Here is a 15,371-nt window from a genome sequence, read left to right on the forward strand (position 1 = left end):
TATAGAGGTGTAATTAATATGCAATAAATGCAACCATTTTAAGTGCACATTTTGCAATTTTGGCAAATTTATAACTTTATATATTTAGGGTATAGGACATTTCTATCACACCAGAAAGGTCCCTTGGGCTCCTTCTCAGTCAACTTCAAACTCTACCCCAGGCCTTTCTGGTTTCTATGATTCAGTGTATTTTTTTTTCCTTCAGTTTAAGTGGAAGAGTCCTTGACATGTTCATGCAATGCAGGGTCTTCCCTAGTGTTGTTTCCTCTTCCTGGGATCCTCCTCTCTGCCTCTAATGCCAAACACATACCCAATTGCCCACCAACTCTTATCCATCCATTTTCAATTTAAACATCATTTCCTGAGTCATTTGGAAGAGTGCCTGGCCACATATAAAGCACTCAAGAAATGTTAGTTATTATAATGAATTATAAATTGGTAGCTTGAAACCTATTGGGTTTTCCTGCAATAAAATTATAGAAAAATAGATAACAGTTTAAAATAAAAATACTAATTTGCATCTATTGAGATGATCATATGATTTACAAAGTGAGACAGTTTTGATGCGGGTATATTGTTCATTCTGACATTTGCTTTGAAACCAGAAGAGCTCTCTGTGTTTTTCTTTAGTCTGTTATTGGTCAATACATTTTCTTAGATGCCATCAAAGGTAGAATTTAGAGAAAAAACCAATTAGATCACCTTACAGATAATATCTTCTGTAGTTGTAGGGTGCCTTAACTCTGTGTTCTTAATGCACAAAAAAAACTCTATGTTTACCCAGCTACTGAACTGTTATGTGGAAGAGAAAGAGAAAGAAAAGGAAGTAATTACTTTGTTGGGGCTTATCCCATCCATTATCCTTTGTCTATTATTACATATCTATTGTTTTGATACTTTTTGCTATTTTTAAGACAAGATCTCTCTCTGTCACCCAGACTGGGGTGCACTGGTGCCATCATAGCTCACTGTAGCCTTGAACTCCTGTGCTCAAACTCCTGGGCTCCTCCCAAGTAGCTGGGACTACAGGTGTGTGTCCCTGCACCTGAACATTTTTAATTTTTTTAAATGATCTATTATGTCACTGTGAAGGCTACATTGACCAGGCCATAGTTCTGGATTAATTCTCCCAAAGCCACATAGATGTGAGCTTGCTCTCTAATTAAATATCAAGAATTATTTTAGGAAATCTTCTTGGTGGGATATCCCTTCTGGTGATTAATAAATCATAAAGCTCAAAGAAGACAGTTGAAGGAGCAGCTATTAAACCAATGTGATCCTATTAAAGGGAAACTGAGAAAAATCGTTTTAGCCAGAATTTGACATTAAACTTTGTAAATAAATTAAAAATTGTAAAATAATTTTTTTCTAAGGAAATTGAAGAAAGTCTCATATAATAAAGCTGGATACTCTTCCACAATTTAAGATAAAAAATTGAAGAGAAGAAGTTGGAAGTGTGTTACGTTAGTGACTGATGTGATTTGTATTTATGTGCTCTCCAAAGACCTTGTGTAGCCTGGAAACATTCATTTGTTAAAATGCTAAAAAGTAAAATATTTATTGTTTCATATAAAATCCTCTATGAGATGAAAATAAAGGAAGATTATTTGCTTTAATCATAAATTGTGCTATAATATTTTACTCTGAATATTTGTGATTGTACTGTTTGTAATAGTATCATCAGTTATGTTGATTATAGTCCTCTTTATTTACCTTGAATCAAAATTTTTCACATCTCAAATACATTTCTAAACCATTTATTTCAGTTGTTTGAAGAAAGCTAGTTAAGCTGCTATTTTATCCCTTGGTTTATGATTTTACAATTTCTTGTGTTTCTACTGACGTTTTGCCATGGTGTGGCCCTGGCAGGATTTGTTTAGGGAGTGTGCTCAAATGAGAATAAGAGGGAAAGAGAAAATACTGCAAATGCTGCTGAAGGCTTTCATACAAACCAAATCATACTCGATTACAAAAAAGAATTAGACTGGGGCTTGTGTTGCCAAAAGGCATTTAAGAACTCAAATTATGTAATTAAAATGTTTATGTTGATCAAATTAGCCAGAGTACAAAGCAATCCATAACAAAAATGAAGTTATTCAAGTTAATTCAAAAGTTATTAACATGTACAAGTTAGAAATTTAGCAAAAAAAAGAAATATCCACCTGCTACACATATATACACAAATACAAATCACTTTAAAACTCACCACATAAAGATAATTTTTCATTCTATTTCTTTTGAAACCCGTGTTTTTCAACATATTGGGCTCCTATATTCATGCATTTTTATAACCTTCTTTTTATACTCAAAATGTTAACACACCCTTACATCTTTTTTTAAACTTTTATTTTGAAATAATTTTAGACTCATATAAAATTTGTAAAAATAGTATGCTTTCAGTGTACCCAGCTTCTTCCAATGATAACATTTTACATAACCAGAATACAGTGATCAGAAATAGGAAACTGACATTGGTGAAACATTATTGGTCTACACTATAGCCCTTATTTAGATTTCACCAGTTTTTATGTATGCCCCTTTTGTGTGGGTGCATATGTGTGTGTATTTCTTTGAAATTTTATCTTCAATGTAGCTTTAATTTGCATTTCTTTTATGGTGAATGAGTTAAATATCTTTTCATAAGTTTAATTACAATTTTTATATCTTTTATGTGAATTATTTGTTCATGTATTTGCCCACTTTTGTATCTGGTTTTCATATTCTTTTTCTTAAATTTTAACAATTCTTTAAGCATTAGGAATATCAGCTCTTTATTTGTGATACATGTTGCAAATATTTTAGTTTGTCAGTTGTATTTAGATTAAAAAATTTTTTTGAAAAGAAAACAGTTGTGTTAAAATATAGTTCATATACCATATATTTCACACATCTAAAACAGACATTTGAATGTTTTCCAGTATATTCAGAGTTGTGCAACCATCACCACAATTAGTTTTAGAATATTATTGTCACTTCTTTCCTGGAAACAAACAAACCTTACAGTCATTAGCAGTCACTATTTCCTTCCCAAATTTTCCAACTTTAGGTAAAGACCAACCTACTTTCTATTGCTAAGGATTTGCCTATTCTTGAAATTTCTCCTTATATCCTAAGACTTAATAGGTCTAACAGACATGATATTTTGAAGAGCTATAATGTATTCTATGGTAAAATGTTGCCATATTTATTTAAGCCATCATGATTATTAAATATTTTGGTTGTTTCCAAATTTAACCTTATAAACAATGCATTTGATTAAGTTATGACTACTTTTCTGTTCATTTCCTAAAGATAAATTTTGAGAAATCAAATTGTTTGGTCAAGGACTGGGCACATTTTTAAAGCTTTTGTCACGTTTTGCCAAAAACAAACAAACAAACAAAAATTGAAAGATGTTTTCAATTTGAACTCCCTTTGAAAATGGATAATTCTTGAACCTTTACCAAAAACTATAATTAGAGATTATTTAAAAAATTATCTTATTTGAAAGATGCTTCTAACTCTCTGATTAACAGGAATTCAGATTTTTTATAATCACATTTATTAGATATTCTTATGACAGACTGACCATGCTCTTTGACCATTTATAATTGAAATGATAGTTTCTTACTGATTCCTAAGAGCTTATATATGAAATATATTCACAAGTTTTGTCAAATATATTGCCAATTTGTCTCCATGTTGCCTTTTAAAATTTTGTTTCTGCTCTTTTTGTTCTATAGATGTGAAAACATTTTTATAAATATATTAATCTCTTGTGTTTTAATCTTGAAAATTACACATATTATGTATACACCTGAAGGAAAGCCTTTTTCTAATTCCTTTATTTTTATTTTATCCATTAGTATATGTGGAACTTTTTGACTTGTATAAATATTAGGGGGAGCTCTGTGTTTCCCTAATTAAACAATTGTGGCATATGCATTCTGTAGAAGCCAATGGTGATGCATTTCCACAGGAACTATTCCTGCTCAAAAAGAAATCAGTGAAATTTGTCTAACGTACTCTTACGCCATAAATACAAACAATTATCATAATCATTTGCCTGTGCTTAAAGTTATTTCAGTCAGCACATTACTAATAATTTGCTAACTTAGAATATCAAACATTAATCATTATATTTTGTATACCTTAAAACACATACTGAATGTTTTTAAAAAAGCAGACGACCAGCACACCTTCCCACCCAAGCTAATTTCAGTGTAATTTAAAATTGATTTGAATCTGTATATGGAAGATGCGCATGGCTTGTTCTTAAGTTTTGTGGAGAAATCAGAGAATTTTAGACCTGCACAACACAGTCTCCTTCTGTACCTGAGATAAAAGCGGGAGCTATTTTTTGTTTGTTTGTTTTTCCTTTCTGCTCTGGGTTTATAATTAGAATACAAATAGTCTTGGTCCTGCAAAAAAAAAAAAAATATAGGGAAGAATTATTGCTATAAAATAGATTTGATTTTTTTATGGCATTTCCTGAATCAGAATCAAATTGTTTGGCCGAAGATGTGTTTGGTTCCATCTTAACTGTTGCTGACTTCAGTCATTGCTGTTTGAAACTTCCCTTAGGCCGAACCTAGTCTATAGCTCACTGCTTGCACTATCATCCTGTGGGGAAGCAAAACAAAACAATACTGGCACAGAAATCAACCTTCTCCCATAATAACGTCCTTAGGAACAGGCCTGATAGCCAAATTGAAAAAAGCATAGTTGCACCATATCTGATCTAGCCATTTCTTGCACTATGAACTCTGAGGAATTTAGGCTGGACCATCGATTTGAAAATACATCAGTGTCAGTGCAGTGAGGCCAGGGCAGTTTGAATGGTCGTCTTCGTGCTAAAATCTGATTGTTTTTATTGAATGCTTTTATTTTTTAACCTGTTGTAAATTTATATTTGCATAATAGAAATTTGCAATTTAATATTTTATATCCTCTTTCAATGTTTCCTTTCTGCTTTTTTTTTTGCTATCTATCTTCCGCTTAAAAAAAAAAGTAAGTATTGTTGACATTAATCAGTTTCAAGGATTATAGGAAAAAGAGGTTTGTTTTTTTAACTAGTTATCTCCCCTTTCTAACTTCAGAATATTTGAGGATGCAATCTCACCTCTGTTATTTACTGTGAGAATTTGAGGAAATTACTTAACTTTTCTGATTCTATTTTTCTAATCCATAAAATGGGTTGAAAACTGCTGTCTTGTAAGGCAGTAGAGAGGGTTAACAGGTTCTTCAGCTATTACAAAAAAGTCAAGTGATTACATGTATCTGGCATGTTGCTAGGGAGTTACAATATTAAGATGAATAAGGTAGAAAGTCAGGGACTTGGCCCTCAATAAATTTTAGGACCAGTAAAAGATAGGAAAATTTAGAGTCTGCGAGTTTGAAAGAGACTGGTTCTAGAAGAGCAATTCATTATTTCTGCTAATAATATAATGCAAAAAATCAGTTGCCATCATATTTGAATGTTTGTTTTATTATTAACTTAATGGAGAGCCTTAAGTCTATTGACCTCATGTGAGAAAGCCAAGCTTCTCAAATAATTTGATTGCATCTCTGTGAATTTATTTCACTAGGGTGAGGAAATTGAGAACCAGAGACTTGGGGTGATTTTCTTAAGGCTTTAGTGACAAGATCAAGGCTAGATCCAAATTTCCAGTAGATTTATGTAACTTAGTGCATTTTTATACTTATGCCAAAATTGCTTATTTTCTTTTTATCAGAAACACTATTCAGAAAATGAGATCAGATGTTTTTTCAGGTAGAGTACAATTAAAAAAAGAAAAAACAATTACGGAGAAAGCTCTTATCCAGAAATGGGGCTGGTTTTCAGCATCTATTTGGAATTTAAATGCATTCTAGTGAACTCCAAGCAGATTAGCCTGTATTTGAAATATAAGCTCAAGTGGGAGGTTATAATCAGAAAGAATTAGAACTCCAGAAATTAAAGTTACCTTGAGAGTAAATGGCTGTTCTATATGGGATTATTTTTTGTTAAAACAATTTTACACAAAATGCCTTTATAGGTAACTATTATTTTAACCAAATGTAATAATATACGAATGACACGAAGGAATGTAGGCTATATTGCGAATTATTTTTAAATTGTGACTATTACAGCTATTATAACCAGGAATGTAGCTAAAAACCTAGTATTATGTATTAAGACAATAAGCTGATCACACATATTAATTCGTGCTTTAGAATTCCAATATAGTCTATACAAGAAAAACAAGTCATCTCCAGTTGATTAAAAGACAAGTAATTCTAATAATCTTGTGAATGCAGAATTGAAAATGCACATGATAATGGATAATGGAGTTAAAGTAATAGAAAGTTCTTGAAGAAACTTATGAACCCCTTCTGAGATTTACTTTATAATGATTTATAGATTATCTTGATTGGCGTGATGGTATTATGGGTTTTTATATTTGTCAAAATTTATTGAACTATACACTCACTTTGTGTATATATTTTACTATATATAAATATTATATCCCAATAAAGTAGTTTGAACAAAACATCACCTTAAGTTGAACGATGCTATATTGATGTCAGACGCTCTGTTTGCCAAACTATTTTTCGTCATTCAATCTCCTTGTTCTTTATACTTTGATACTTTGGTTATTAGAAATGTAGCTCTTGGGAAAAAATAAAAATAATACATTCTTAATAAAAGTATGATGAAATACTCACTTGCAAAATGTCCAGAACAACATATGACAGAATTTTGACATCCATGAAAGGCACCAGCCCTCTTTGGATTTCTGCAGCATTTTCTTTTGTACGAGGAAATAATGCTCATATAGAAAAACACTATTGAACTTTCAGAGGTCTCCTATGAACGGAACTGTAGTACTCATTGTGTTTTAATCAATTGGAGTTTTATTCTATTTTTATATTACTTTAAAATTGGAGTTTACACATTGGTAATAGTAACATTTTTTAGTGGTAATAAAATAACATGCTGCAAGGAAATCAGGATACAGTAGCATACTGCTTTAATTTTTAGAAGTTAGTGTGAACCCAAGATCATGAAATCACTTTTCTATCTCTGTTGCTGAAAGCTTCTGAAGCTGACAATAGAAGTAGCTACATCTTCACATCACCAGTACTCCTGATTGCCCCCTTGTGTCGATATATTGAATTTCAATCCCCGTCAAAAAAGGGGAACCAGGCCTTCTTAGAGATCTCATTCTGTTGTTGGAGGAGAGATCATTCAGAATGAGCACAGAACTTTCTATTATTGCAAAAAGCAAAAAGTGTTTTTAAATATATCAAACCTATTCCTGAATGGACAAAGAACCCCACTGAAGAAGGCTATCACTGGCCAATGGATAAAAATGTAAGCTTAAGTAAGTTTGAATTCAAATGCAAATAATTTGAATCTGTAAAAAGCCATGAGTTCAAAATATAATTTAAAGGAAAAGTTACAATAAAATTTGAAATGGTGTAGTTATGATGCTAAGAAAGGGTAACTTCGATAGTAGATACTTGCTTTTTATTTATTTTATCAACTATGTAGAATGTGTGTGTACAGGTATTCTATATATGCATATACATATATCCTTTTTCAGTGTTTAAGATTGTTTCATGTATATATAGTTATTAATTATAAGCAAAATGAAAGCAAATACCTAAAAGAAAAAGAAAATATAAATATTTGAGCTCATATAAGCTCTGCATATGCAGATTGTGTGCATGTATATGTGTTTGTGCATCTTTGTGTAGCTAGTCTATAGGAAAGAGTAAAGAGGATTAAATTTGAGTGAGCCAAACATTCTCTGTAAAGGTAAAAACAATTTATAAATGACAGGATGTTGTAGCAGATATTTTCTTACTAAACAATCCTGGTATATGATAACCACTTAGAAAGATACTATATCAAAGGGACAGCCAAGGTATATACAAGGGATCAAGGTGATCCTTTGATCATCTCTGGCGGTCATACACATTAATTAGTTAACATCACGTTTTGAGATAATAGGTTAGCCAGGTTCCAAAAAGAAGAATTGTTGGGGCAGACTTGAACCTTCATTTTCTAGTAGATAAATTGCCTTGATTCTCATTCTGTTGAAGTTATAGATAAATTCAACAGAAGTTTTGAATCACAATAAGTGACTAGGTAACAACACAAGAATAATGAGGTAGTATTGATCATTTCAAAAGTAGAGATCACATGTTTTCTGGAAAAGACGTGAAAGGCTTGGACTTAGAAGTCCCATGGGGCAGCAAATCAAATCACTCTGGACTACACAAAGAATCACTTGGTAGTCAAGCAAGAACAACAATGACATTTACATTCAGATAGAGTTCTATTTTTAAATTAAGTAAAATTATTATCATTCTAGGAAGTTGCCAAACGAAGTATCTACTTCAAATACACACCCTTTAGAGGGCATAAGACTAGAAATAATAAATTATAAATACATAAAAATGTATAAATGCACAAATGAGTAAATGAATGTTGATCAACATTCTACTGAATACTTGAGGGTCTCTGTGCAGATTTCCGGAGCATGCTGTCTCTCTCTCTCTCTATGCAACTCGCTCTTTCCCAGTATTCTGTCCTGCAAACACTTGCCACCTGGATTCCAAGTCTCCTCACCTTTGGAAATCCATCAGCCTTATTCAGAGGAGTGAACAGGGGGCCGATGTAGGAATCACTTCATTTATTTCCTGTCTGACAAGGAACTCTGATCTTTATTGGCTGATGTCCAGTGTTTTGAAAAACCTTGATTAATAGTTTTTGGTTTTTCTTTTGTTTGTTTCAGGGAGGGCAAAACTATTTTCTGTTAGTTCTTCTTTGCCACAAGCAAGAAAGGACATATATGTTTACTATTATTGTAACAAAATAGGAAGTCCTCATAAAGTTTTTCTGCTGCATATCAAAATAAGATGGTTGCCCCCAAAAAAGCACTTGTCCAATTGATTGAGTTGAGAGCTAAACAATCCCCTTTCTTCATGGTACACAATATATTTTTTTTTTTTGTAAAGAGTAACTGACAAATTATGGTTATTCATGCTTGGCTATATGGCAAACATTTACTTTAAATTGAAGAAGTGATCCTGTAACTTCAAGACAAAATAAGTGATCAATATTTGTTGCCAGTGATAAAATTGAAGCTGTCAAATGAAATCAAAATTTTGGAAAACTTGTGTGACATCCACTGTGAGTTGAGAGCTTCCCAATACTTAGATTTTTCTGATAAGGATGTGGTGATATTAACAAATAAATTTTTTATTGTTTAATAAAATATGTTAGTATTGGAAGAACTGCATAACTCAGTGAAATCATATTTTTCAGTGATCAATGGTAGAAAATTATGCAAATGTGAAAGACCATTTAAAGAGTGGAATATACAATTTAATATAACAGTATAATGTAACAGGGCATAATAATATTTATTAAATGGATTTCAGATTGCACATTGTAATGAAGCTTTAATAAGTCACCAATTGTCAAGTTTTAGTGTAGTATCAAGGGAGAATGTTCACAGTTATCTGGAAATTATATTAAAATATTCCTCTTTTTCCAACTGCATATCTATGTGAGACTGAATTTTCTTCAAGTACTTCAAAATAACATATTGCAGCAGATTGTACTCACAAGTGTATATGAGAATTTAGCTGACTTTCGATGGCCATCTATTAAAGAGATGTGCAAAAATGTAAAATACCACCACTAATCTCCCCAAGTTTTTTAAGAAAATATATTTACTTTCTACTAAAATGTGTTATTTATTTTAAAATATAATACATGTACTATTGTTTTAAATTAAATTAATAAGTATTTTAATTTTTCAACTTTTTCTTTTATGAGAAATATTGATAAATATAACTGATTTTTTTAAGTTAAAATCTTTGGGATTTTCAATTAATTTCAGGGTATTAAGGGATTCACAGACAAAAACATTTTAAAATTGCTTCTTTAATCACTGTAATATCATATACAGATAAAGCCAGTATTATTCAAGTACGTATCACATGCCTGGTCCTATCAAAGCTCTGTTAAAATACGCTCAATTCTTTTGTTTGTAAGGAAAGTACAATAAGATAAATACTATTATAGCTTCCTTATAGATATGGAAAAATGAGACATAACTTTCCCAAATCATAAGCTAATGTGAAAAAAGTCAAAATTTAAACACAGGCAGACTGTCTCTCAAGTTTGTATTCTTAAACACCATTTTATATTATTCTGCTAAATGTTTTGTTACATGTTACAGTGGTTTCAATATTTTAGAGTAGAACACATGGGATATCCTTGTTGAAGTGTTTGGAAAATCATTTGAAGTATTTATTTGGAAGGGGCTTGAAAGTAGTTTTCTATAATTAAAAAGTGTTTGCTTATTTTTAAAGCTCAAAATAGATTTGTTACCTATACTATTAAGTAGATTTTAACATACTAAATATCTTTTATTACACATTTTTTAGTTTCTCCTAATTTAGAGAGTACATTATAGTGGTAAGAGCAGGGGCTCAGACTTTCTTGATTTGACATTGTAGGGCCATGGTCAAACCCTGTAAACTCTTTGTGCCTTTGTTTCTTAATCTTGAAAACTGAGAGAAATAGAATCTATCTTGTAAAGAACTTTTGTGAGTTCCTTGAACTGATAAATATAAAAGTCTCAGAAACCTGCCCTTAGCATAGTAAGGCTTCCAATAAATACTAACTATACTTGTTATAACAACTAGATAGTATTAGGCGGTCACGAATGTAACCTCCATAAATAAGGTCTTTTAAGTAGAATGATAACTTGCACCCTTTGATGTATAATTTCAGTTACTAATACACGTAACCAGACCTCATACAATTACAGTTAACTGTATTTTCCATCTTCAATGCCTGATAACTACATAGTTGGCATAATCACAACTCTCAATTTGTTAGCTTTATAAAAATAGTTGAGCCAAAAGGTTAACGTATGCTTAGCTTATCCTCACTCCTTTTCCAGTAGGATTGAGGCCAGTTTATTTTTACCTGCTATTTAGAGTTATAGAAAAACCTGGGTTCCTAGCATCTTATCTCTGATCAATTCTTGTGATGGAGTCCCTTATATTTGGCACCTTGAGAAGCTGCTAAGTTGTCCACATCTTAATATTAGGTACCAGGCTAAGTGCTTTATATACCTTTTTATATTTAGTCAGATAGCAAACCCATAAATTGGTTATGTTATCTGATTAAATATAACCTACCTTAGGTATAACATAAGGTATACGTCCTAGTTTCCTTAGGAGGAATACTGCTGTCCAGAAAGTAGAGTAATATGCTCAATGTTGCACAGCTATTAGGTGGCAAATCTGAGATTTAAGGCCAGGCGGATCATCTCATCCTTTGAAAGCTAACTACTTTGACTTTCTTAGCTTCAAGAAATTGAAATAATTAGATTGAAGTTGAAATAATTAGATCCATCTATAAGCTTATTTGCAATATTAGATCCTGTGATTCTGCAACAGTTGAGACAGGAGTATGGAGAATAACACAGTCTTTGGAATCATATAAAGTGAAGATTGAATCCTTAACCAGCCATGTTAGCAGTTTAACCGAGAGCAGGTTCTTCAACTCTTGTGCACATCATTTCTTCATCTAAAAACAAAAATAGGCATAATAATTTATACCTCACAGGATAGTCAGGAGGACTAAATCAAATAATCTATACATAGCACGTGGCATATAATAAGCATTCAACATATAATATCTCACCTCCTGTTAACTGGGACTATTTTTAGTTTGGCTCCTTGGGTGCTAGCCCTTTTCCATTAGAAGAGAGTTTGCAAAGAAGCTGTTTGTTCTCCAGATTTCTGAAAGCTCTGGTTCTTGTGATAGCCCCTTCATGGTAGATGCCAAAGAATTTTAGATAATACTATAGAAAAGTACAATACAAATTGATATCCACTGAGAAGGCACATTTTAGGAGAAAAATGTTACCACTGACCAGAACAAAGTTCTGGCACAGAGGCAGAGTTCTGCAGCCTTCCACAGACACAGGCATGTTTCTTTGTCCCTGTCCATGGCAAAGCTATGCTCTGACCTCATCATCCTTCAATGAGTTGTTCATCTAAAGCATTTCCTTTCTAATGATCATCATCATGAAGGTAATTTGCTTGATTGGCAGCTTATTATTTCCTATTACCGGGTCCTCTGCTAATGAGTATTTCCCATCTGGATAAGTATGTTTTAAATGGAACTTCTTTTGGAAGAGTAACAATATCTAGCCTTGTTTATGCAACAATTGTCTGTAAAATAAGAATGCCATGAATTTTATTTACTTCAGAATAGCAATAGATAACATTAAAAGTATTATTTTGAGTAATCTTAAAATTGGGGATATTAGTAGTTGTGTTGAAACCTATCAAACTCAGTAAACAAGATTCTCAAAATATGTAACTCAACTTCATTTGTAGGACATTAACCATTAAACCATTTTCTATCAGATTAACTTTTCCGGGATAGTTTTGAACTGAGATGATATTGAATTGAATACATTAACTAATAAGCCACTAGATTGGACATACAGAAAACCAATAATTAGTATTGTAGTATTTGTGTTTTGGGAGGCAGGATAAAGTGTTATGAGATGTGATGAACAAGCTTTCTTAATGAGTGAGAAAACAGCTCAAAGTACACATTGATCTATAAACAAAATTGACTGACTATAAAATAAAATGACTTGAGATTATAATGCTTTCATAAGTCCCAAATTTGGAAGGGTTATACATCCAAATACTTAAAATATACTCATTGACTGCTAGGGAATATAATATTTAATAGCAGATTATTATACTGTCCTAGTTAAAATAATCACATGGGTAAAACTAGAGATATTCTATTACACTCAACTCTTATCTATCTTCTTTAACTTCACACTTAGATAGGAAATGATTGTTAACATTCCTTGTGTAGCACAGAATTTGGCCTGTCCAAAGAAAGATCTGGCCTTTGCCCTAGGCTTTTGGGAGGTTATTTACATCATACATAATAGGAATGTCATTGTTTAAGATGAATTTGGATCTGGATTTACACTGGATCTTAGGGTGATGCCAGCCACACCCCATAGTCTTAGAGTGGGAGCTATTCATTCCAGAAAGACCAACAATGTGACTTAGGGTGAGGACTTTTGGTCACGTCCTATCAGTTGGTCTGGAGACTGAGTCCAAACAATGGGCAATCAATCTATTAAGTAAGCCCACATAATAAAGCCACAATAAAAACTATGGACATAGAAACTTGGGTGAGCTTTCTTAGTGGTAATCTGTGCATATTGTTACTCATCAATGCTGGGAAGGTAATATGTCTTGACTCCACTGGGAGAAGACAATGGAAATTTTTATTTGGAACCTTCCTAGACTCTTTGTAGCTCTTCCTTTGGCTGATTTCAGTTTGTGTCCTTTCTCTGTAATAAACAGTAACCATAAGTACAAAAGCTTTCAGAGAGTTGTGTAAATCCTTCTAGAAAATTATTCAACCTGAGGGTGATTTGGGGACCCCTCCCTCCTGAGCTTTTGGTTGGTGTCAGAAGTAAGGACAGTTGAGGGCTGTGCTCTCAAACCTCACAGTTTGGTTAACTCCAGGGATTCATAATAAACATTATAAGCGTCACTAAAACCTGTATTGACTTCTGAATTTTCTCAGCCTAAATTATATTCAGTAGAATTTTGCTGTTATTTTGGACATATTGTATTTCTCAGAAAGAGGTAATCAAACACTCATGTAATACAGAATTTATCAATTGCCTACTAGGCATGTCTAGCTAACATGTAAGATTATTTTATTAGTCCAGATATTTCATTGATTGAGATATGTCATAATCTCAGCTATGCTCTGCTTTCTGATTGGACTAAACAATATATACTTTTTCATTAAATGATTCAATACAAATATTTAAGTAAAATATTCATATTCTGGTCTAAATCCATCTCAGTTTTTATATGGGGCAGATCAAATAAAAGTTTGTATTTTTTTCTGTCTGATTTTCCCTAAGGTTGTCTTAATGACCTGTGAATAGCAAGACTAATTATTTTGTTATGTCCTCATCAATTGTACAAATAAATTGAACCAGCCAAATAAGCTGGTTCCATTTGATTAGCTCCCACTCATTCTGCTTCAGCCATTGTCATTTGTTGGGAAGTGAGATTACAGAAACCAGCTCTCCCATGAAGTGGAACACTGCCAACTCTGTTGGGAGAACATAAATCATATCACAGTTATATCTCAAATCCATTATTAATAAAACTTTGCACTGTGGGCTTCAGCCTGCAGCAGACATTTATGAACAGATCAGAAAATGAAGAGTGTAAATGGAAACACTGTGCCTTTAATTACAGCTGCACAAATGGCAGCACTAGAGCTACAGAATTGTTAAAAATCAATTAAGGAAGGTTGCCACCTGATCTGCCTGCACATAATCTGTTTAATTAGGTAGTGTGTTTCTGAAATAAAATGTTTCTGGAAACTAAGACTTTTCAACAGCATGCAATTTTCCTTAGAAGAAATAGTTCAGATATTTACTGGGCTCTGCTGCTTCAAACGAACTAAGAATTTAAGAAATAATTGCACTCCTTTGCACAAATGGTATAACCTGACCCAAGCTTGTTAAAGAAACTCACCTGGTACCCTCTTAAAATGTAATATAACTTTTTTAAGATTGATTCTCAAATCATTTGGGCATTTTATACTTTTTATTTTAGTTGTTCACTAATAGAAATAATATTCATGATTCTGCAATACAGAAAATACATCTCTAATTGAAATATGTTCATAATAATTTCTATAATCCTTAAATTATAGGAAAAAAATTAGAATTTTTTTTCTGCTTCTTAATAAATAATTTGACACATGCAATGAAGTTTGCTGTGATTCTTCAGTAGAAGGACTGTTAGAAACAAAAGCTGAGGAATGCTTTGTAGTAGAAAGTATCTTTTGGAAAATACTCTAGTAAGGGAACATTTGAAATTGTATTATTGGTGTTTGTGGTACCCCTATTTACAACAGTTCCATCATTCACTTAGTTATTGTTGAATTCTAGCACTATTTACTTATTAGCTCATTTATTCCTCATGTAATTATGAGGAATTTATTAATATTCTCATTTTATACATGAAGAAATTGAAACTCAAATGATTGTGGTAACTTAAGTAAGTAGATCTATCGGCATCAAAATAAAAAATTCATTAATTTCCTGAGAATGTTTTTTTATGATGTCACTATAAATAATTTTTAAATGAGTATAATAAATAATTAAATTAATAACAAAGGCTGGGCGCGGTAGCTCACGCCTGTAATCCCAGCACTTGGGGAGGCCGAGATGGGCAGATCACAAGGTCAGGAGATCGAGCCCATCCTGGCTAACATGGTCAAACCCCGTCTCTACTAAAAA

General features: G+C 32.3%; 1 protein-coding gene and 1 long non-coding RNA gene across 3 annotated transcripts in view; one reads left to right on the plus strand and one right to left on the minus strand.

The window, feature by feature from the left end:
* Positions 1-15,371, plus strand: part of ZNF804B (zinc finger protein 804B) — a 581,991-nt gene that overhangs the window by 68,542 nt on the left and 498,078 nt on the right. The gene's annotated exons all lie outside the window — the stretch shown is intronic.
* LOC134810550 (uncharacterized) overlaps positions 11,398-15,371 on the minus strand; it is a 62,353-nt gene continuing 58,379 nt past the window's right edge. The window contains exon 2 of the long non-coding RNA XR_010158895.1: positions 11,398-11,581. This is a non-coding gene — a long non-coding RNA (uncharacterized LOC134810550). The remainder of the gene's footprint in view (positions 11,582-15,371) is intronic.

Source organism: Pan troglodytes, chromosome 6, assembly GCF_028858775.2.
Source record: "Pan troglodytes isolate AG18354 chromosome 6, NHGRI_mPanTro3-v2.0_pri, whole genome shotgun sequence".
NCBI lineage: Eukaryota > Metazoa > Chordata > Mammalia > Primates > Hominidae > Pan > Pan troglodytes.